This window comes from Myotis myotis, unplaced genomic scaffold (genome assembly GCF_014108235.1).
Source record: "Myotis myotis isolate mMyoMyo1 unplaced genomic scaffold, mMyoMyo1.p scaffold_m19_p_5, whole genome shotgun sequence".
Classification (NCBI taxonomy): Eukaryota; Metazoa; Chordata; class Mammalia; order Chiroptera; family Vespertilionidae; genus Myotis; species Myotis myotis.
This window is the reverse complement of record NW_023416357.1, coordinates 89,676,832-89,697,324: the sequence shown is the minus strand read 5'-3', so window position 1 is coordinate 89,697,324 and position 20,493 is coordinate 89,676,832. Positions and strand designations below refer to the sequence as shown.

The following is a 20,493-nucleotide window of genomic DNA, read 5'->3' as shown; positions in this document are numbered from 1 at the left end:
CAGAGAGGTGTCCTGGAGCCACCATGAGCTTCCTGAGTCCAAGCAGAGCGGATGGTTAGCCTTTCAGTCACACAGAGCCAGGCAGCCACCTTCTGCTTGGGGACCAGGACCCCACACCTGCATGAATCAGCCTCGTTCAGGAGGCTGGCAGAGCAGGGCTGATGCACAGAACCCAGAGAGCCAAGACCGCCCAGTGACCTGAGGCTAGAGTTTGGGGAACAGGACAGGAACACTGAGCAGGGAGGCAGGAGGGGACAGCCTGGGGGTTCACGAAGGGACTGTGAGAGCCTGTGCGTTCACACTCTTCTTTGTCCTTTTGTTTTTAATTGTGGTAAAATATACATAACATAAACTTTAGCATCGTAACTATTTATGTGTACAGTTCAGTAATGCGAAGTGCATTCACAGTGTTGCATAACCAATCTCCAGGGCTCTTCATCTCGGAAAACTGAAACTCTACCCATTAAACAATACCCATGACCCTCCTCACCCCCACCTCCCCGCGTCCTCCCCCAGCTGCAGTTCTATTTCCTGTCTCGTTGACTTTGACTACTCTAGGTTCCTCATTTAAGTGGAATCACATAGTGTTTGTCTCTTTGTGACTGGCTTGTTTCGCTAACATGGTGTCCTCCATGTCATAGAACGTCAGAAATTCCATCCTTTTTAAGCCCAAATACTATTCCATTGTAGGAATAGACCACCTTTGCTTCCGTGTTCACCCATCATCAGTGGATACTGGGTTGCTTCCATGCCTTGGTTATGGTGGATCATGCTGCTATGAGCATGTGTGTGCAGGTATCTCCTCGCCTCTCTGCTCTCGGTCCTTTGGGCTGTATACCCAGAAGTAGAATTGCTGGCTCACACTGTAATTCTTTTTTTTTTTTTGGTGGACTCTGCAGACTGTTCATCACAGCACTGCACCACCCCTTCACATTCCCACCAGCAGTGCCCAGGGGTCCATCATCCGCACACCCTCACCCGCGCTTGTTATTTCCACCTGTTTTTGAGTAACCCTCCTAACGGGTGTGAGGTGCTTCTTATTCTTTTTAAGGAGCATAATCTCCTGAAACAACGAGCTTTCTCTCCACAGAACCGTTAGGTTAGCTACAGGGAATTGTCTCCCCACGGGACCAGGCTCTCACAGGATTCCTATTAAACTTCTCTCCAACCCACATCAGCCCCTCCTCATTGCCCTTTGCTGAGTAGGACCATCCGTTGGCCTGTTCACTGGGGCTGGAAGCCTGTGTGCCCCCCACCTCGCCAACCCACCAGGGCCTGCGCCTTCTAATTCTACCCCTGACTTCTTTCTCATGGACATCCCCCCGGGACCCCCTCCATCTCTGCCCAAGCCAGACCTCATTGCTTCACCCCAGGGCCCTCAGAGCCCCCCAGGAGAACATAGCTGAGCCAGACCCTGAAAACGGACTCGAGCTTCCCCCCAGCCATTTGGGAAAGCATTGGCCCCAGCCCCCCTGGGAGCAGCTTGCAGCCCATAATCATTTATTTACTCAAGCGGGTGTGCTGAGTATTTGTGGAGCACAGGCCGAGTGCCAGGCGCTGGGCTGGGTGCTGGGAGATGCAGCCAGGAAAGACCTGCTCATTCACTGAGGGAGCTCATGGTCCGTGGGAGAAATGGAGGTCCTATTCGTAAAATCATGCCAGGGTGTCCCAGTGGAGAATAAGAAGGGGTCCTAACCTAAGGGGTGTGGTCAGGGGAGAGGAGATGCCTTTAGAGAGGGAGGTTTAAGCCAAGACCTGAAATGGGGCTCACTTTGAAAAAAAGGGGTGGAGGTGCCAGGCAAAGGGGAACAGCATGTGCAGGGTCCCTGAGGCAGGGAGGAGCCCAGCACATTCCAGGGGCTGAAGAGAAAGGTCAGGCGGGGCAGCACGATGGAGGCGAGGAGTGGGTGGGGAAGATGAATCTGGAGAAGGACATTAGGGAACTTACCAGCCCTGCGACTCATCTTCTGCCCAGCAGACTCTTCGCTCAGTGCCCTTAGCCTTTGCCTTAGTTTCCCGCGGCTCCAGGAGAGCACGGCCACTGGCTTACAACCACAGAAGTGTATTCTCTTACCGTTCTGAAGCTGAAGTCTGAGATCAAGGTGTTGGCAGGGCCGTGCTCCCTCTGAAGGTTCTAGAGAGAGTCCTTCCTTGCCTCTTCCTGGTTTCTGGTGGTTGCCCTCAATCCTGGCATTCTTTGACTTGTAGATGCGTCACTCCAATCTCCCTCCATCTTCATTTGGCCCCTCTTTCTCATAAGAACAGCAGTCATTGGACTTAGGGCTCACCCTAATCCAGCAGGACCCCATCTTAACTAATTGCAACTACAAAGTTCCTGTTTCCAAAAAAAAGTGCCTCCTGAGGTTCCAGGGGGATGTGAATTTTGTGAGGGGGGATCCCCTTCAACCCAGTACAGCCTGCCGTCACCCTTGAGTGCAAGACACGCTTGGAAGGGGTGGTGCTGTCCTAGGTCCCCAGCCACATCTGGAGGGGGTGGGAGCCTCCTCTAAAGGCCGTTTTAGCAAAGACACCATCCTCTGGCCTCACGCTGGGGTGGAGCTGGCACTCTCCCATGCCTGCATTCAGCCGTCACTTCCTGAGCACCTACCATCGCTGTCTCCAGGGGCAGAGCAGGCAGCCAGGGTCCCCGCCGTGGGAGCCTGGCACCCTGAGAAAGGCAGGGCTCCACCTGATTCTTGGAAGCTTCCTTTGAAATATCAGAATTCCACTGCAGACCAGTTGAATATAAATTCCTTGTGGGAGACAAGAATCCATATGTATTTTTTAAAGCTTTCCAGGTGACTGGAATGCAGTCGGGGTTGAAAACCACTGGCCTGGGGGAGACACAGACATCCGTCACTTTAATTACAGGAATAAATCGCAAGGGGAATGCTACGATGACAATGCACTTCAGTACTTCACAGAATTCAATGCTGTGGCCCCAGCACCAGATCTTTGGGCGTGACCCTCTCCCTCGATGGCCACATTCTCAGCATCCGACCACTTTTATTCGTTTCTGAGACCCCAAAACCCTGGTGTGACATGATCAGAGGAAAGCTCCACCCAGAGAATGTTCCAGTCCGAGAGGATGTTTCTGCTCAGGCTGTTGTTCACGAGGAACAGGAAAAAAAAAAATGCCAGTAATTATTCCATTAACAGTTTTGGTTGCAAACTGTCCCCGGACAAGCCGAGTGGGGCTGGCGTTCGTGGAATCCTCACAGGACTGGGTTGAGAAGCACCCGGTACCTCAGAAAGCCAAGAGCGGCCCTATCTGTTTAGAACACTGTCTTGGCTAACGGAGATAAGGAAGGACGTTTCTGGAAGGATGGGGGCGTTCACGCAATCAGTGCAAAAGGTGGCAGAACAAAAGGCAGGAATGACGTGACTGTTTCACCCATGAGATGCCACCGTGTGGCTTAAATACATCGCAGCCGAGTTGCCTGTTTGCCTGTCATTTTCATGCTTTCACTGCTGAAAGAAAAATTGAAGTTCTGGGGAAAAGAATTGGATGCTTTTATCTTGAGTCCTATGACCATCCTTAGGCCAACAGAGAGTAGAGCCTGTTGGTCATTCATTCATTCATTCATTGATTCACCACCTTGAGAGCCTACTGTGTGCTGGGTGGTGCTCCAGACCATAGCTGTCCAACAGAACTGACTATGGCAACAGGAATGTCCCAAAACCGCCATTCAATGCAGGAGCCGCCAGCACCATGTGCCTATGGGGAGCTTGAAACGTGCTTTGTGGGACAGAGGCACTACATTTTAAAGTCAATTTGATTTTTTTAAAATATGTTTTTATTGATTTCAGAGAGGAAGGGAGAGAGAGAAACATCAATGAGGAGAGAGAATCATTGATCAGCTGCCTCCTGCATGCCCCCTACGGGGATGGAGCTCCCAATCCAGGCATGTGCCCTGACCTGGAATCTTAACTGTGACCTCCTGGTTCATAGGTCAACGCTCAACCATTGAGCCACGGCGGCCTGGCAAAGTCAAGTTGATTTTAATTTAAACATAAACAAATAGCATATGGAGCAGCGCAGATCTTGGTGCTGAAGATGGAGGAGTGAACAAAACCGGTTGAAAACTCCCGTCCTCGTGGGCCTTACCTTTGTGTCGTGGGGCAGAAATACTTCCGCTGGAGAGCGTCACACTGCTGTTTCGATCATAGGAGAGCATGGATACTGCCAGTTTAGAAACAAATGTGGTCTCCATCCTCTGCCAGTTGGATGGACTCACCAGAGCCCAGACTGGCCATGCATTGTGTTTTGTAGGTATTTTTTCCTAACTTCCTCCTCCCCAGTTCCCCTTCATCTCAGCAGCGGCTGGCTACGTGTCTGTGGATGGAACATTTCCAACGCTGGGCATCTTCCTACCCAGTGCATCGAGCATATTTGCTTCTCGGGAGAGCAAATGCTTCATTTATGGAGCTTCATTTATGGAGCTCTAAGTGCATCCTGGGAATTTGGATGTGAGCCGGGGTGGTCCGCAGTGTGGGTGATGGGATTGTGGAGTCTGTCACTCTTCCCCTGCCTCCCACTCACATCTCACTCCATGGGAAGATTGCTCTCAAGGGCAATCTGGAAGGACCCCACGCTTTTAAAGGTCAAGTGGGATAAGGGAGGGATGTTTCTACCCCTTTTCATTGATGACAGCAGAAACCTGGATAAGCACGAGACCTCCTAGACAGGGTTAAGGTCCAGTCATGGGGTGGGTAGATGGGAACTCTAGATTTTTAAATTATTACGTTCATTTCCTTCCTCCCCCTTGTTGCCACCCTGAGTCATTGCCCGACATGGAGAGTGGCCAGTAGAGAGTTCTCCAAGTAGATGCCTGGGGAAGCCCTTCAAGATCTTCCCTGTTCCAGGAGCTAATGTCAGCTAGCATTTTGTGAGTACCTGCCACTGGGGGGTCCTGGCCAAGAGATTTCCATGTGTCATCAAATGTCACCACACCCCCACAAGGTAGATACTATCACCACATCCCATTTTACAGATGAGGAGACTGAGGCTGAAGGAAGTTCAGGAGTTTGCCCAGTGTCTCACAGCTGCTGGGGATCAGAGCCAGGATTGAAATCCATGCTTTTTTCATCACTGGGAAAACAAAAGGAGGCCTGAGTTCCTCACCGACAGGTCATACTGTTCCCACTGGGCAGGTCTGGACCGAAGCTCCCCTGCTCATTCTTCTCCGGTCGAAGTCCTCGTTCTCTTCATCTGCATGAGGATCCAGGAGGGCAAAATGACCATAACCAGGCGTTCACATCAGAACCGGAATCCGGGGTCACCAGCACTCGGCCAGCTGCTGAGCTGCTGTCACGTTCTGCTTCAGTCCTGCCATGTTCAGTCCTCACAGTGTCCCCAGGGGTGGTGTGTAGGTGGGCACTGAGATGCCATGGGTTTGAATGACTCGCCCAAGGTCACAGAGCTGGGTAGGTCAAGGCAGGATTTGAACACAGGCCCAATTGACTGTCAAATGCAGCATGATTTCTGCTCTGCCCAGCTGCCTCGCTGGTGAGGTGGGCGGGAATCTTGCATAAGCAGTTGACCCCAGGGGGGAAAAGCCAATCACAAAAGAGCACAAACCCCACACATGGCCACCACAGCCTGCGTGGTCCCATCACCAGATGGGCTCTCTCTGGCTGGTGAGAGATCAAGGCTTTACAAATTGCGTTTGCTCTAAGCCCGGAAGGAGGAACCAGCTGCCTGCATTAGCTGGAAGAGCCCGGCCTTCCAGTTACTTTGTAATCCTGTTTCTTCTTGATCTGAGACTTTCCAGACCCCCTCCCCAACTGCCAAAGGGTGGTGCCTGATGAAATTCTCACTCATTTAAATGTTAGCCTCAAGCAAGCAGAATTAGGAAGGAATGGCTGCTGTCTCCCACCCCCCCAAATGTGCACGATTGTTCCACAGCTGGCATTTTCTACATCATCACTCACTCCACCAGCACACGTGAAAGGCCATGTGATGTCAACTGGCCTGGGTTTGACTCCTGTCTCCATCCCCTGCTATCTGTATGATCTCAAGACAAGTGAATTCAGTCTTTCTGAGTCTTGGTTTTCTCACCTGTAAGAGGGAGATGATAATGTTACCTGTCAGGGAGCCAGGCAGGGAACAGCAGTGAGGTGGGAACCCAAGCTCTGCCTTACTCCCAGCTCCGTGAGCTGTCTGATAAACATTCAGGTTAGAGCACAGTGGCTCAGGTCTGGCATCTGCGTGCGACCTCATGTTCATCCTCCCCACCACCTAGACATTGGGATTGGGATGCAGAGCTGTGCCGAGGAACAGAGAGAAGGGGGAGATGGCCAGGGAGACCTTAGCTTACTGCATCCACCCACTTGCATGAACCAAAGAGGCAGGAGAGAAAAGTGGAGGCCTGATATGGGAAGCCAGGCTGAGCCCCCTCCCCACAGGGCCATCATCAGGCACTATGAAGATGAGAGATACTGAAACACAGGGCCTAATAGAGAGCTGGGCATCCTGTGTAATAAAAGCCTAATATGCAGATCGACCAAATGGAGGAACAACCGGTCACTATGACGCACACTGACCACCAGGGAGCAGACACTTAATGCAGGAGCTGCCCCCAGCCTGCAGGCCCCAGGCCAGCTAAGGCGGCTACCAGTGAGGGCCCCATGATCACCCCGCTGGTCACCCCACAGACTGGCCCTGATCACCGGCCAGGCCTAGGGACCCTCCTCATGCACAAATTTTGTGCATTGGGCCTCTAGTTTATTATAAGTACTCATGAGATGGTTCTCTTGTTGACGTTACTATGGTCTCTAAAAACCCTGTATTATCATTATAGATAAAAACATGGTCTGGCCTTCTCTGTGGCCACTGTTTATTCTCCACCTCTTCTCTCCTATATTTTATATCTCTATATCTTTGTACTAAATTTGAAATGCAGAGAGAGAGAGAGAAAGGGAGCATGCCTTTGAGGAAATTCAGTTGTATGAGAGTCGAGAAGACAGTCGCCTTCAGTTGAGCCAAGTTTGGACCCATGTGTAGTTGAGCTGTCCCAGCCCCTCTCTCCCCTCCTGTTGCGAGGCTGTTTGAAGACAGCCTTGGTGTTGATCAGCCTTCTTGCCACCACGGGCTAAAGCAACACTGTCCTTCTCATATCCACTTACTCTTGAATCAGTGCTACCACAACCTCCCTAACGTTTCAAGTTGGAAACTTCCTTCAAAGTTCTACCTGTAGATCTCATCAACCTCACCACCCTAACCCATCTCCAAGCTCAAGTCGTGGCCTCTGGCCAGTCTGTGGCCACTTTGAGCCCTCCTGGCAGAGTCAGGACTTGGCTCAAACACCTGGACGGGTCAGCAATCTCTAGCCTTGGCCCAGGGCCCATAACACCACTTAAACAGAAAGTGGAGAATGGCAAAGAGGAAGCTGTTGGTGGTGCCAGCCAATTTCCCCGGGGGGAAGGGGGGAGGTGCACGCAGTGGACCCCACAGCATGATCACCTCTCATGTAGAGGAGGATGGGAATGCTGTGTCCAGAGCTGCCACCTGCCTCCTGTGTCCTTTCCTCCTTCAGAGAAGGATTCTCCTGGGTGCGGTTTCATTGTGTTCATCAGTCTGCATTCATTGGCAGACACACCCAGGGGCACAAACATCGCTACCCCTTTCTCAACGCAATTGCATCTTTGGAATGCTGGAATGTGGTTTAAGACCAGGCAGCTTTTGATTACAGAGTCAATCTTTGTGTAAAAGTTTGCCGCCTTGGGGAAGTTTCTAACAGGTTACTTTAAACAATGCTATCTCTGGACACATACAGCTAAATAGTCCCATTAATCCAAATTGCTTTGCCAGGATGCTGTGGAACCACTCAGCAACCAGGGTAGTGTCCACAAGGCCTCCACTGAGAGCCATGGCCACAGTACCTAGTGGGGTGCATCTACCACCTCTCTTCACCCAGCCCTGAGCGTGTGCAGGGTGCTGTGCTAACTGCTTCCACCGTTTCATTTAATTTCTCAGCCACTTGATGAGAGACCTTCATCACCCCCAGTCTTGAGAGAAGGGATATGAGGAATTTGCCCAAAGTTGCTCACCTACTGAGGGGTGGCCCTCAGACAACCCCGCCCACGTCCTTAACCACAAGCTAGGCTGCCCAAGTCTGACCTATGGACCACTCGCAGTGGGTAGCGATTTAAAGTGGTACGCAGACAGGTTTCCGAAAATGTCAATGTTTATCAATATTAACACAAAAGGTGAAAAACTTACATACCCCAGGTTTCTGAAGCTGAAATTTTCTTTAAAGAATAGTTTATCTAAATGTTAACAAACAATAATACAAGTGGTTTGTGGCTCTTCAGTCATTCAACAAATACGTATACATTTAAGTGCTTACTATGTGCCAGGTGCTTTCTGGATGCTGGGATACAGAAAACCAAGGGAAAGGGACATTAGATAGTGAAGGAATAATATATCAGGGGGAAATGTGTCCTAGGAAAAATACGGCATGGGAGGCGGAGGGTAGGCCAGGAAGATGTTTTGGGGAAAGTTGTGAGGAAGGGGTATGGATGACCAAAAAGAGAGAAACATTGTAATGGCAGGGGTCAGCAAACTTTTTTTATAAAGGGCCAGATAGTAAATAGTTTAGGTGTTGTGGGCCTTATGGTCTCTACCCCAACAGTGCAATTCTACCACCTGAGGAAGAGGCAGCCACAGACAACATGCACACGAGTGGGCATGACTTCATTCCAACGAAACTTGACTTACAAACACAAGTGGTGGGTTGTGGTTTGCAGGCCCCTGTCAACTATCTGTCGAGAGTCTGTCAACCCAGATGTCAGCTTGTGATGCTTCAGATTTCAGGACCCTGGAGAGAGGAGGAGTGGTAGATTCCCAAAGCCTTCTGGTCAACCTCTCCTGGACCTTGGCTTTGACTCTCACCCATTCCAGGGTGTCTCAACATAAAACAGCAGTCTCCTTTTCCTTTATTTTCCCACAACCTGCATGCCTTACCAGTCCTAAACCTGAGCTAGAAAGCAGCACATGAAATATGGCTCACCCCTCCGTGTTGCCTGACCTGGACCCGCCAAGAGGAGGCAGGCAGTTTATTCATGGTGTCCTCCATGACTGTGGCGCTGTCCAGCCCCCGTAATAAGTGTCAGCCAGAGAAAACTGTATGTTCTAACCACCCAGCCTCCTCTACATAAACCCGTCAGAAATACCTGGTTCTCATTAGCACCGTAATTCACCCCGCGCCACCTTCCTCCATCTGAATCAGAAAGGTTAATGATGCTGAATCCCAAGACTCATTGGTTTCAGCACTTACCCCAGCTCACTGCTCCCCCTGAGAGCACAAGACTCGTTTATCTTTCTGGGTTGGCCAGGCAAGTTGCTGACTAATGCCTTAATGCCAACTAAGTCTCAAAGATTCCCCAGAGTGACTGGACCTGTGCTCCTGTTTTGCTTGCTGTAAATCTGGCTGATCTTGTGTGTCTGGTTCCCCACCCTCTTTCTGCCTCTATGTGTCTGGGTTCCGCTCTTGTAATTCATCTCATGAGTCCGCCACAGGCTGCACTGTCAGCTTGGGAAGACAGAGCACTTTTCAGCTAAGGTGATGACCATGTTGCCTCTAATGAAATAGCTTTAGGACCTCATTATTGGTTAATTCATTCAGTCAATTGACCCACGTTTATTGGAAACCTACTACGTGCCAGACATTTGCTAGAATCTGGGCTTACCGCCACCAGTAGGATAGCTAACCTCTCTGGCCCACGGATTAGACCATGAAATTATTGCATCTTTATGACATTGTAAGGAACGAAGTCTATATATATATATATATATATATATATATATATATATATATATACATACATATGAAACAGACATGCATATAACCTCTTCTCTTCTAAGGAGTCAGAGAAAGCTTCCCTGGAGAAATGCCTTTGAGCTAAAAGTTGAAAGAAAAAGAGGAATTAACTGAAAAAAATGGGGGATCAGTGTTCCAACCAGAGCAAGTTGCATGTGCAAAGGCCCTGGGGCATGAGGGAACATGGCCCATGTAGCAAGTCAAGAGAGGCTTATGTAGACAGGGTGTGGTAAGGGGATGTGCCAATAGAATAAGGCTGAAGAGATGGGTCAGCCCAGATGGTATGGCAGCCTGAGAGCCATGGTAAGAAGCCCAAGTTTATTCTAAAAGCAACAGGTTACCTTTGAAAAGTATTTTATTGGGTTGTGTCATGATGAGAAAGTGTTAGTTCCTAATCAACTACTTGGCAGTGAGAACAAAAGGAAAGGGAAAGAAGTAGAGAACTTCACCAGACTGCCGGAGGAGGGGAAATATGATAGGAATATTTTCTGCTGTGGATATGTATGTTATAGCTCAGGCCATTTCTTTCCACCAGGCTACTTCCCACCCCTGTGGTTTCACTGCTGTTATTTCCTTTCTGCTGGGCCCTTCTACAGCATACGATATGCGTGGTCTCCAGGCCCTGGGTTCCCTGGGGCTGGACCCTGAAACTCTCTCTCTGCCCTCTGTTTGGCAGAAATTTTCCAGAACTCAGGCCATTAGGATTGTAGCAAAGCCATCAGAAGTGTGCATTTGAGGAGCTGGCAGAGTCCGAGTCCAGGTGTCCCTTTCACTGGCCATGAAACCTTGGCCAAGTTGCTCGTCCTCTCCACACCTTGGTTTTCTCATCTGTGAAGTGGGAACCCTTGCAGTGGCCTACTTCAGCCTTTGCTGCGAGGATTAATCGGTGAAATGCGAGGTGCCTTACCTGGTGGAGAGAAAATGCTCCACAAATGATGACAATGAAGGTGGCCCAGAGTGACAGTTCCAGGAGAGCAGAGATGATGTGTGTTCTGCTTAGCACTATTTCTCTAGTGCCTGGTACAGTGCCTGGCACATAGTAGGAGCACAGTAAGTCCTTACTGACAAATCTTTGTCATCTCCAGATCAAATGAATGGTCGGTGGCCATCCACAGCCACCACTGTGACAACAGCAGCGCCTGCTGTCATTTATTCCTAAGTGGCAGAAGCCTCGCTGACACTTCATTGCATGATTTTCACTTCCACAATCACGAAAAGCATCTCTGGGCTTATTCCTGGATTGAGGATCAGTTGAGGGGTTTTGTCTTCACTTATTTCTTCCAGCTAGAGGCGTTTTCCAATGCTTCCATGATGAGAATGGAAAATGTTCCAAAGAGCCAGAGTCCATTTCCGAAGAACAGTGAGCCACGGTGACTTGTCCTCGATCCCACCATTGGCTCAGCCGCTTCTCCATTCAACTGGAGTTGCCAGCACAGATAGAGGGGGGCCCATCTGGGAGTCCAGCAGCTGAGGGATGTTGACATGTGACACCTGTCCGGGCACATGCTGGCTTTCACGCAGTCTGCGAGAAGGTCTGAATCCCGCACGATCTCTTGATGTCATGTGACGGGTGTCCAGTCTGTCCCATACTCCTTGGGAGGCAGGGCCTCCGCTACCCACATTCTCTCCAGTTTCCATGGCCAAGCCTCGTGACCTCCAGACCTCTGTAGTGAAGGCCTTTGGACCTTGAGGCCTGGCTGCAAATCCCTGCTCCTGTTGTGTGTGTGTCTAGCCCCACACAAGTAATACAACCTCTGTTCCTCCTATTCTGCACAATGGGTGAGAATAATAGCACCTACTTCATGAGGTTGGTGGGAAGGCAAAAGGAATCGCTATATATCAAATGCCTAGAACACATGACTTAGACTCCCCGTAGATCAGCATCACTGTTATTAGACGAGTTGCCCAAGCTTTGAGGAGCTCGATTTGCTCATTGTGAAAGGGACCTAACCTGCCTACCTTCTGGGCTGCTTGTGAGGATTCAGTGCATGGTGTCTATAAAATAGGTGTGACATACCAAGCGTGGTTATTATTATAGCTGTGCTATGGTGGCTTTTTTATCCGTTGGATTTGGAGATTCGACTGGTACTTTTTTATTATGGTAAAATACACATAACATGAAGTTTATCATCAGAGACATTTACAGTGTTGTGCAGGCATCGTCACCATCTCGTTCCAGACGTTGTCATCATTAAACAGTTTCTCTCCTTCCCACTCTCCCCGTCCCTGGCAACCGCCAGTCTGCCTTCTGTCTCTGGATCTGCTTGTTCTGGACATTTCACATAAAAGGAGCCGTGCAGTAGGTGACCTCTGGAGCCTGGCTTCTTTCACGGAGCATCAGTTTTCAGGGCCCAGGCATGTTGTAGCCTGTGTCCGGCATTTCGTTGCATTTTATGGCTGAGTACTGTTCCATTGTACAGACAGCCTGCATTTGGCTCAGCCATTCGTCCATCGATGGCTATTTGGGTGATTTCCTCTTCGGGGCTTCCATGAATGTTCGTGCACAAGTTATTATTTGAGCAACTGTTTTCAGTTCTGTGTTATGGTGCCTTTTTAATGTAGGTGATTCAACTACTTAAGAGAGAAAGGGAAGAAAGAGTCAGAAGACAGAGTAGGAAAGGAAGGGGATTCCCGCTTCTGTATGCGGGTTTCCACTTTTGGCCAATCTCAGCCCTTTGGGGCCAGCAAGGGAACTGACCAGAGAGGGCTTGGTCTTGGCTTGTGGGCCCTGTTGATGTCCTCGGGGCCACAGCTTCCCCTGGGGAACCCCCCAGGCCTGTATGTAGCAGCCTCGGAAAACCAGCCATCCCGTCCCTCCTCGGAGGGAAGAAGTAACCAGAGCAATGAGATAATCCAACATTTTCATATGTTCCAGGCACTGGGCTAAGCCTTTCACACACGTTACTAACCCAGCTAATATTTAAGTGTTGACTGCATAGCAAGCACCCATGCTAAGTGCATCATTCCTTTTATCCTCAAAACACCTTTATGAAATGTGTCCTGTTATGAATCCCGTTGTTTAAAAGGCAATTGTGCTGCTCAGAGTAATGGCACCAGCCCAGGTGAGACAGTGAGTGAGAGCAGAGCCCAGCCAGTCCTGCCAGAGGTGTACGCTGCCAGATGATGTACCCTGCCCTCCTCCCAAACCAAAGAATTGGAATCCCAAGTGGTCATCCTCCTTAATGATCCTGGAGCTTTTATTTTTAAGCTTCTACATTTTTTTTTTCAATTGGAACTTCACCCAGGACCCTAATATGGTAAATAGGCTCTTCTCTGCAGACACCTCAGGTGAGCCAGCCCGAGGCCGCCCCTCCCCCCAGCCGGCAGGAAGTAGGACCACCCCAGACGCTGCCTGAGAGCCACTGAGCTCTATGATAGTTTCTCTCACAACGTTTTAGAAGTTTTCTGTCCCTGAGAACTGCAGATCCGTACCTCCGAGCCTGTGTCCTCTGTTTCAACCGCCTGCGTTCTTTTTATAACATCTCTTCAGTCCTCTGCAATAAACACGCAGCCTTGGAACTCTGAGGGGAAGAATATACTTGGGTGCAGCATGTCCTGATCCTCCAGGCTCCCTCTCTCGAGCCAAGAATCTGCGTGTGCTTGAGGTCTGCCGAGGTGGCCCTGGCGTTGGTTTTTCTGTGGGGCAGCGTGTGGCTTCTCTCTGTGGCAGCGCATTTTGACCTTGTTCCAGGACAGACGGGCTAGGAAACCTGGCATGCTGCCCAAGGCGATCGGTGACAGTCAGCTGTCCTTGGAGCTCAGTCCCACCCCGGGGCTGAAATCTGAACTGACCTGCCCCTGACATTCTGAGCGATGGAGGTCCTTGTGGTATCCTACCCCCGGCAGTACACAGGCTCCAGTCCCAGAGAAGAAGTCATGATAGTAACAACAACAATAGCTGACAGTCTAGCATTGGGTGGGCCAGCCTAGAGTAGATGTCTGTGCTTCCCCGCCTCCGGTAGCAGTTTCTCTGTCAGCCAGGATTTTTCCATTGAGAACAACAGTTAATGCCCTCTTACCTCATTTAATCCTTACCACAACCTATAAAGTAGATATTGTTACCATCCTCAGATTTAAAGGTGTGGAAATTGAACTTCAAATGACCTGCCCCAGGCTACACAGTTAATAAGGGGTGGAGCCAGGAGTTGAACTTACGTCTCTCCGGTCTTGGGTTTGCATTATTTTCATTGCTCCAAATTCTGATATGTTAGTGTTGGTGCATTAGGAACCCCTGGCTGGTGAAATTGGAATTAATAAATCATTACTATAGGTCTTTGCCATCATTTCTATAAACCCAGGGTAGTATAGAATGTGTGTGGAGGGTGGGGGCAATCGTCTTAGCCACACACACAAGAGCTTAGCAGTTCAGTTCAGTTTAGGTTAAGGCTTATTTATACTCTAGCCCTTCCCAGTTGAGCTAACACTGAGACAGTTCTTACAAAGATAAGCAGGAGTTGATTGGGCAAAAATATGGACAAAATATGGATAGAGGCCCTCCTTCTGGAATGCGACACACATAGCCTGAACAGTTCTGGGAGCCACTCTGACATGGGCATGGGGACCTCAAAGAGAAAGAGGCTTAAGGCTGCTAGAACCTGGTAGAGGCATAGGGCCTATTCTGGATGCTGGGGAAATACAGTTGAATCAGACAAGATTCCTGTCTCAAGTCACTTACAGCCAAGGGACTTAAACATACCAACGTACACTCGTGCTAAGAACACAGGTGTATGGGATAAAAATGCCACAGGTTGGCGGAGGACTGGCCAACAGTGGGCATGCCTTTCCTCTGGCATTTCTCAGCAAAGACCATAGGGACCTCCTCGTGAAGGCTTCCATTGACTGAGCGCCTACTACAGGCCAAGCACTGTGTGTGCTGTGCCCGCAACACACAGGCAACTTAGAGACCATTGATTGTTACCCCTGTGTGCAGATTGGAAAGGGAAGGCTCAGTGAACTCGAGAAAGTGGCTGAAAATCAACAACAACAAAGTGGCAAGGATCAGAGAGAAATTTCTACAAATGCTTCTCTGGGAACAGCTTTTATTGTGGCCAAGATTTCACTTTCCTACCTAAATCACATGTACTTTTTAAGATTCAATCTTTGTCCTCCGGAGCAGACCTGGTCTTGTTCCCCTTCCCTCCCCCCAGAACCAAATCAAACAATTGGCTGTCATCAGTGGGTGTGAGGGGATGCACAATTTGGTTAACCAAATGTTCTGCTCGTTTGAGATGTCTCCTGGTATATGAGGACAACCAGATCTCAGATCATTAAAATAACGATCAAGTACACCACACACACACACCACCGCTGAATGACAATTTAGTTCTTCATTCATGATTCCTGTTGGTGTTCTAGGATCAGGCGTGGCCTCTGGGTGCTGATGCTTGTCAGTCACCTTTCCGTGATATCTGGAGGAAGGGCTGATGTGTGAAAAGTTCCCACTGATGGACAGTCAGATAAACTGCTTCTCAGAATGGCTCGTGTGCGTTCAAAATGAAAAATGTGTGTCTTACAAATGTTCTGTGAAAGCGTGGAGAGTTTGAGAAATGATTTGCTAGTTCCTGCAACTGCGATGAGCATGTTTTAATTCTGAAATGTTTTTGTCGGTAACAAAAAAAAAAATAACAAATCCAATGAGAAGTGAGTGGGTTTTGTGATCCAGGTGGTTCTCTGAGGCGCTGTCTGCCTGTGTGGAGGGAGCCACCAGCCCCTGGCGTGTCCAGCACGCATCGTGCTTCAGTTCCCCTGGTGTCCCACCCCCGGTGTGGGGGGGGCTCCAGCCGTGCCCCCCACTGGGGCAGCCTCATTCCCATTCGCGCCTCTTTCTGAAAGCAAAGAGAGGCTAAAAAGGGCCCTTTGCATGAATAATTCCACATCTAGAAATTTAATCCTATAGAATCCATCTATCCTCCCTACATCTGGAAAGATAAATATACAAAGATGTTCATAGTAGCAGAAGCTATAAGGGGAGGGGGGAGAAACCTAAATGCCCATCGCTAGGGGATTGGCTGTGCCCGTCCACAGAATTCTGTGCAGCCATTAAAAGGTGAAGTCCACCTTCTGTGTGTGCTTATTAGACAGAACAGCAGGATATATCATTGCATAAAACAGGTACGTGCTTGTACTAAAACATGGATGTGAATATTATAGCATTTACTTCACAGGTTGCCATAAGGAATAAGCAGGTTAGCAAATGCTTAAAATAGTGCCTGGCCCCATAGCAGGCACTCCAGTGTCAGATGTTGTTGCCATTGCTGTCATTTAATTCTCTATCTCGCTGTAATCTGAGTTTCCATAATCATCATTTTAAAAGCATAGGACAGGGTTACAGTTGGCCATCCCACCATTGTGTTTCCTGTATGCTTCGGCTCATCATAAAAGTACAGAGTGTGACATTTCTCCTGTGGTCACACATCCCTCGACGGATCGATCTGCCTGGAGCCACCAACTCATCCAGGTTTGCCTAGGACTGTCTCACTCTGAAACGAAGAACTCTGTGCCTGGGACATCCCCTCAGTCCTGGGCAAACCAGATCCACTGGCCACCCTACATATGCCCCTGGCAGCCAGGTTGCTTTAGGAGTTACAAGTAGTAGTTGTTGCTTTTCACATATAACAGGAAAACACATTACAATGGTACCCCCTGATGGACTATGACTCAGCCTTAAAAAGGAAGGAAATTCTGACACATGCTGCCGTGTGGATGAGCCTTGAGGACAGGATTTTGGGTGGAAGAAGCCAGTCACAAAGAAAGACAAATACCGTGTGATTCCAGTTAGGTGAGGTATCTAGCGTTTGTCTACTGTATGAATTTGACTTTTCGTAGAGACAGAAAGAAGTTGCCAGAGGCTCTGGGCAGGGAGGAAATAGGGAGTCGTTATTTAATGAGTTCAGAGTTTCAGTTTTACAAGATGAAAAAGAAGTTTGGGGATGGATGGTGGTGATGGTTGCACAACACTATGCATGCACTTAACACTGTGGAACTCCGCACTTAACGACAGTTGAGATGGCAAATCCAAGCTTATGTGTTTACCTCAATTTAAAATTTGAGGGGGAAAGGTGCACAAGCGATCACATATGTTGCTGCTTAGGATGAAGCTAAAGTGGTATGTAAGTGTGACATACATATGAGGTGACTGTACAGATGATACACCAGGAGTAGGAACTGGGCTCAGACTGACGGTGCCTCCTCAACCTGACCACCCTCTGCTGGTCCCAGCCCACCGTCCTTCCTTCACCACTGTCCTGCACATTTCTGCTCTACAGGTGGCCTACGCCCCGCGCCCACAGCGGCTGAATCTGGTCCCTTGGGTCTGTGCAGACTTGCCAGTCTGCATCAGGGGTTTGAAATCCTGAATCCTGACATGTATAAAATTCTGTGCTTCACTTCTACCTGAGCACCGTCAGCCTCACCCTTAGTCGTGAGCACCCCTGATTCTTCTCAGCACCCTGTATTAGAGGAGATTTGGGGCCCAAGGGTGGGGGGCAGGCGGGACCCAGAGAAGAGAAGTGGACTCTGCGTTGGGCCTCTTTCTAGTGGAGGCTAAGCAGGCTCTTCTCGCCCGTCACACGTGCCAGCGGACGGTGTGGCCGTGGCTGGGCTCCTGGGGGAGAGGGTGTGTGGGGAAGGACCAGAGAGGGAGCCATGCCCCTCCCTGTGTGTTCAGCCCAGAGCCATTATGCATATTAGACACGTGTGGTGGTGCAGGGGCCCCTGGAGACAGTTCCCAACTCTGACCCCGGCTAGGAGACTGGGTAAGTCCCTTCTAGGGGTGTTCAGACCGTGCTCCGCAAACATCGCGTGGGTGCGATGCACAGGAAGCCTCCAAGTTCAAAGTAGGCTGGGTCCTTGCACTGCTGTTCCCGTGCAAATGTCTCAGGCGCTCAAAATGTCAATAATAGTATAGGGCGGGGCAAAAGGAGGCTTACAGTTGTCCGATGGAAATGAATACAATAATCAATAAACAAGTATATAAGAATAAACTCTGTGTTTCATGCACTCACAACGGTAAACCTACTTTTGCTCCACCCTGTATTGTTAAGTAACAGGCAACATTTATCAAAGGCTTAGGATATGCCAGGCGCCTCTGCACAGGTCTGACACGCATTATTTTACTTAATACTCGCAACACGTGAGGCTTATGGAGATGAAAGGAACATGCTCGAGGTCTGGGCTTTCAGGAAGAGCCCATGGGGAGAAGATGAGGAGGAAAGAGAATTAACTGCCGATATCCATGCTTGACTTAAAGCAGCACTTCTTAAGCTCTAAAGGGCAGACGCCTCACCTGGGAATCTTGTTAAAAAGCAGAGTTTAACTCAGTGGGTGTTGGGGGAGCCTCTATCAGAGAGGGCTGGTGCTCTTGCTGTGAGGACCAGATGCAGTGGGGGGGCCTCAGAGCACCGTATCTTTTCTGCACCTGGGGTGGAATTCACTCACTCACTCGTTCATTTATTCACACAGTCCTTGGTGAAGTGGCCCTGCAGACCCAATCCTGATTCTTCACTTCACTAAAGGGGTGACTTCTCTGAGTCTCAGCTGCCCATCCGTAAAATGGAAATGAAACTCACATTTTATGGCATCTTTGTGAAAACTAAATGCGATAAAGTGGGGCCTACACTAATGTGGACATTCCATACGTGGTCAATGGAGCTTCTTTCATTATTCATTTCTTTTTTATTCATTTCAACCAATATCTCCATATGGTTCCAATACACTTATTTTAAGATGTGTTTATTGAAAACCATGTTTATGAAAACAAAGATGTCCCAGTGTCTCCAGCGGGGACCGAGATGGACCCGAGTCACCATCATGAGTCAGAGGAACTGGCATAGATGGAGAGACACGCCTTCTAATGATTTCTGCAAGAGGTGCAGAGAAATTGGTGGGGAGACAGACACAGTGCTGAGCTGTGGGAGCCACTTGGCAAACGACTCCACCAGAGAGAGTGAGTGAGAAGTGTGTGTGAGGGGAAGAGAGAGAGAGACTAGAACTGGGTAAAATGTCAACAGATCGCAAGCTGTTAATTATCTGGAGAGAACTAAATATTATGTAGGCAATTATCGACAGGCGTCTGAAAGCAACAATAGGAAAACTTGGTCCCCAGCCGAATTCCCTCTCCCCTTGGAGAAGGGCTGGGAGACAGGCATTAGTATTCCCAGCAGGCTTTTTATGCAGAGGGAGAGCGAGGGGGACCGGGCCCCAGGGAGAGGGGACAGGCAGGGGACACTGCTCTCTGCTTTGAAAAAGCGCCTTTACCCACAAGCTCTGGGCCTGGAGTCCACAGCTCCCTCCCCGTCAGCCCTCCCTCCCCCAAGATGTCATCTTTTGAGAGGATTTCATGTGGAAGCATCGCTAAGTAAATTCGCTAAATGCCTATTCATCCCCGTCAGATGGGGACTTGGTGAAGCGGTAAATGTGAAAATGGCCCCAGCTCAGGGCCCTGAAAGGGCTTTCTGGGGTTGCCAAATGGAGCTGCAGCCGCTGACCCTGAGAGGCCTGAGGCTTTGAGAGATGGGGCCCCCCTTCCCCCGGGAGCCCCAGCCCAGCCCCTTCAACCCTCCCACTGAGGCTACTGAGAGGCCCTGTTTATTATTCCTGCTGCTGGGGACCCATTCAGAGGTTAACTTGTCCCCGTATTCATCAGGACGACAATAATGAACTGGCGCAGAGAGTAGCGAGGGGGCCGGTGAATAGAAAATGCTAGGGCGCGTAGATGGTTCGGAGGGAGCTCCCTTTAATTTTGTACAGGCTGCTTCAGTTAAGACCTATCCCAGCACCTTCAGGAGGCCCTCTGCCCACATGCGGCCGTAACTTGGCGTGGGGCACCCGTGGGCTTCACCTTGCCGTGAGCGGGCGGTTTGTCCACACAGGAGACGCACCATCATTGTGCAGACACGTGGGGTGAGCCTTTGTCTGCATCCCTGGGGTTCACCTCTGAGCACCGGCAGGGCTGAGTGGCTGTGTGTGCCGGATTTAGCTCATTGCAGGCGCACGGGGTTTCTCTGGAGTCTGCCTGCTAGGAGGGCTGGCTTTGCATCGGTGTTGATTTCAGTAACGGGACGGGACATCGGCAGTGCTCATTTTCACTGCAGCATCTCTTAACTGCTCTGTGCCCCCTCCGCTGGAATTATGAGTTGGTCAAACATGAGTCATCCAATCACAGAACAGGGGCTTGGAGAGGCACAACTGCAGGGAGATGCAGGGAAATGAAGGAGCGAACGGTGAGGGGTTGTGGCGGCTTGGACCAGACGATGGGAGGCAGAGAGAGTAGCGCAGCTTGTACTTCTTGTACACCTACTGTGTGCCCTTTAGACCCACCCAGGTGAGTCCAGGGGAGGTAAATGGCTTACCTGGAGACACAGAGCCTGGTCAGGAGAGCCTCTGGGATCTGTCTCCAGAGTCTCCTGCGTCTTGAGCCCAGGCATCACCTTCTCAGGTACCCGCCTGCCTCCCAAAGGTCCAGCCTCCAGCCTGTTCCCATAGATGTCCTTCCTTTCCACTGCCCGCACATTTCTCCCAATCTGAAACAATGGTTAACCCTTTTCTTCTGAACAAAAACCCCTGAGCAGAGAAGCCTGATGATGAAGGAGCTGTCACTTCAGCACCGGTTACCTGTTGGGTTTATTCACCGGAAGAGGCGACTACATTTCTGGCAGATGGAGACCGGTGT

The 20,493-nt window shown here is 49.8% G+C and overlaps 1 protein-coding gene across 1 annotated transcript in view; it reads left to right on the top strand.

The window, feature by feature from the left end:
- The window catches only part of XYLT1 (xylosyltransferase 1), a 307,532-nt gene that overhangs the window by 249,814 nt on the left and 37,225 nt on the right, over window positions 1-20,493 (top strand). The window lies entirely within an intron of this gene.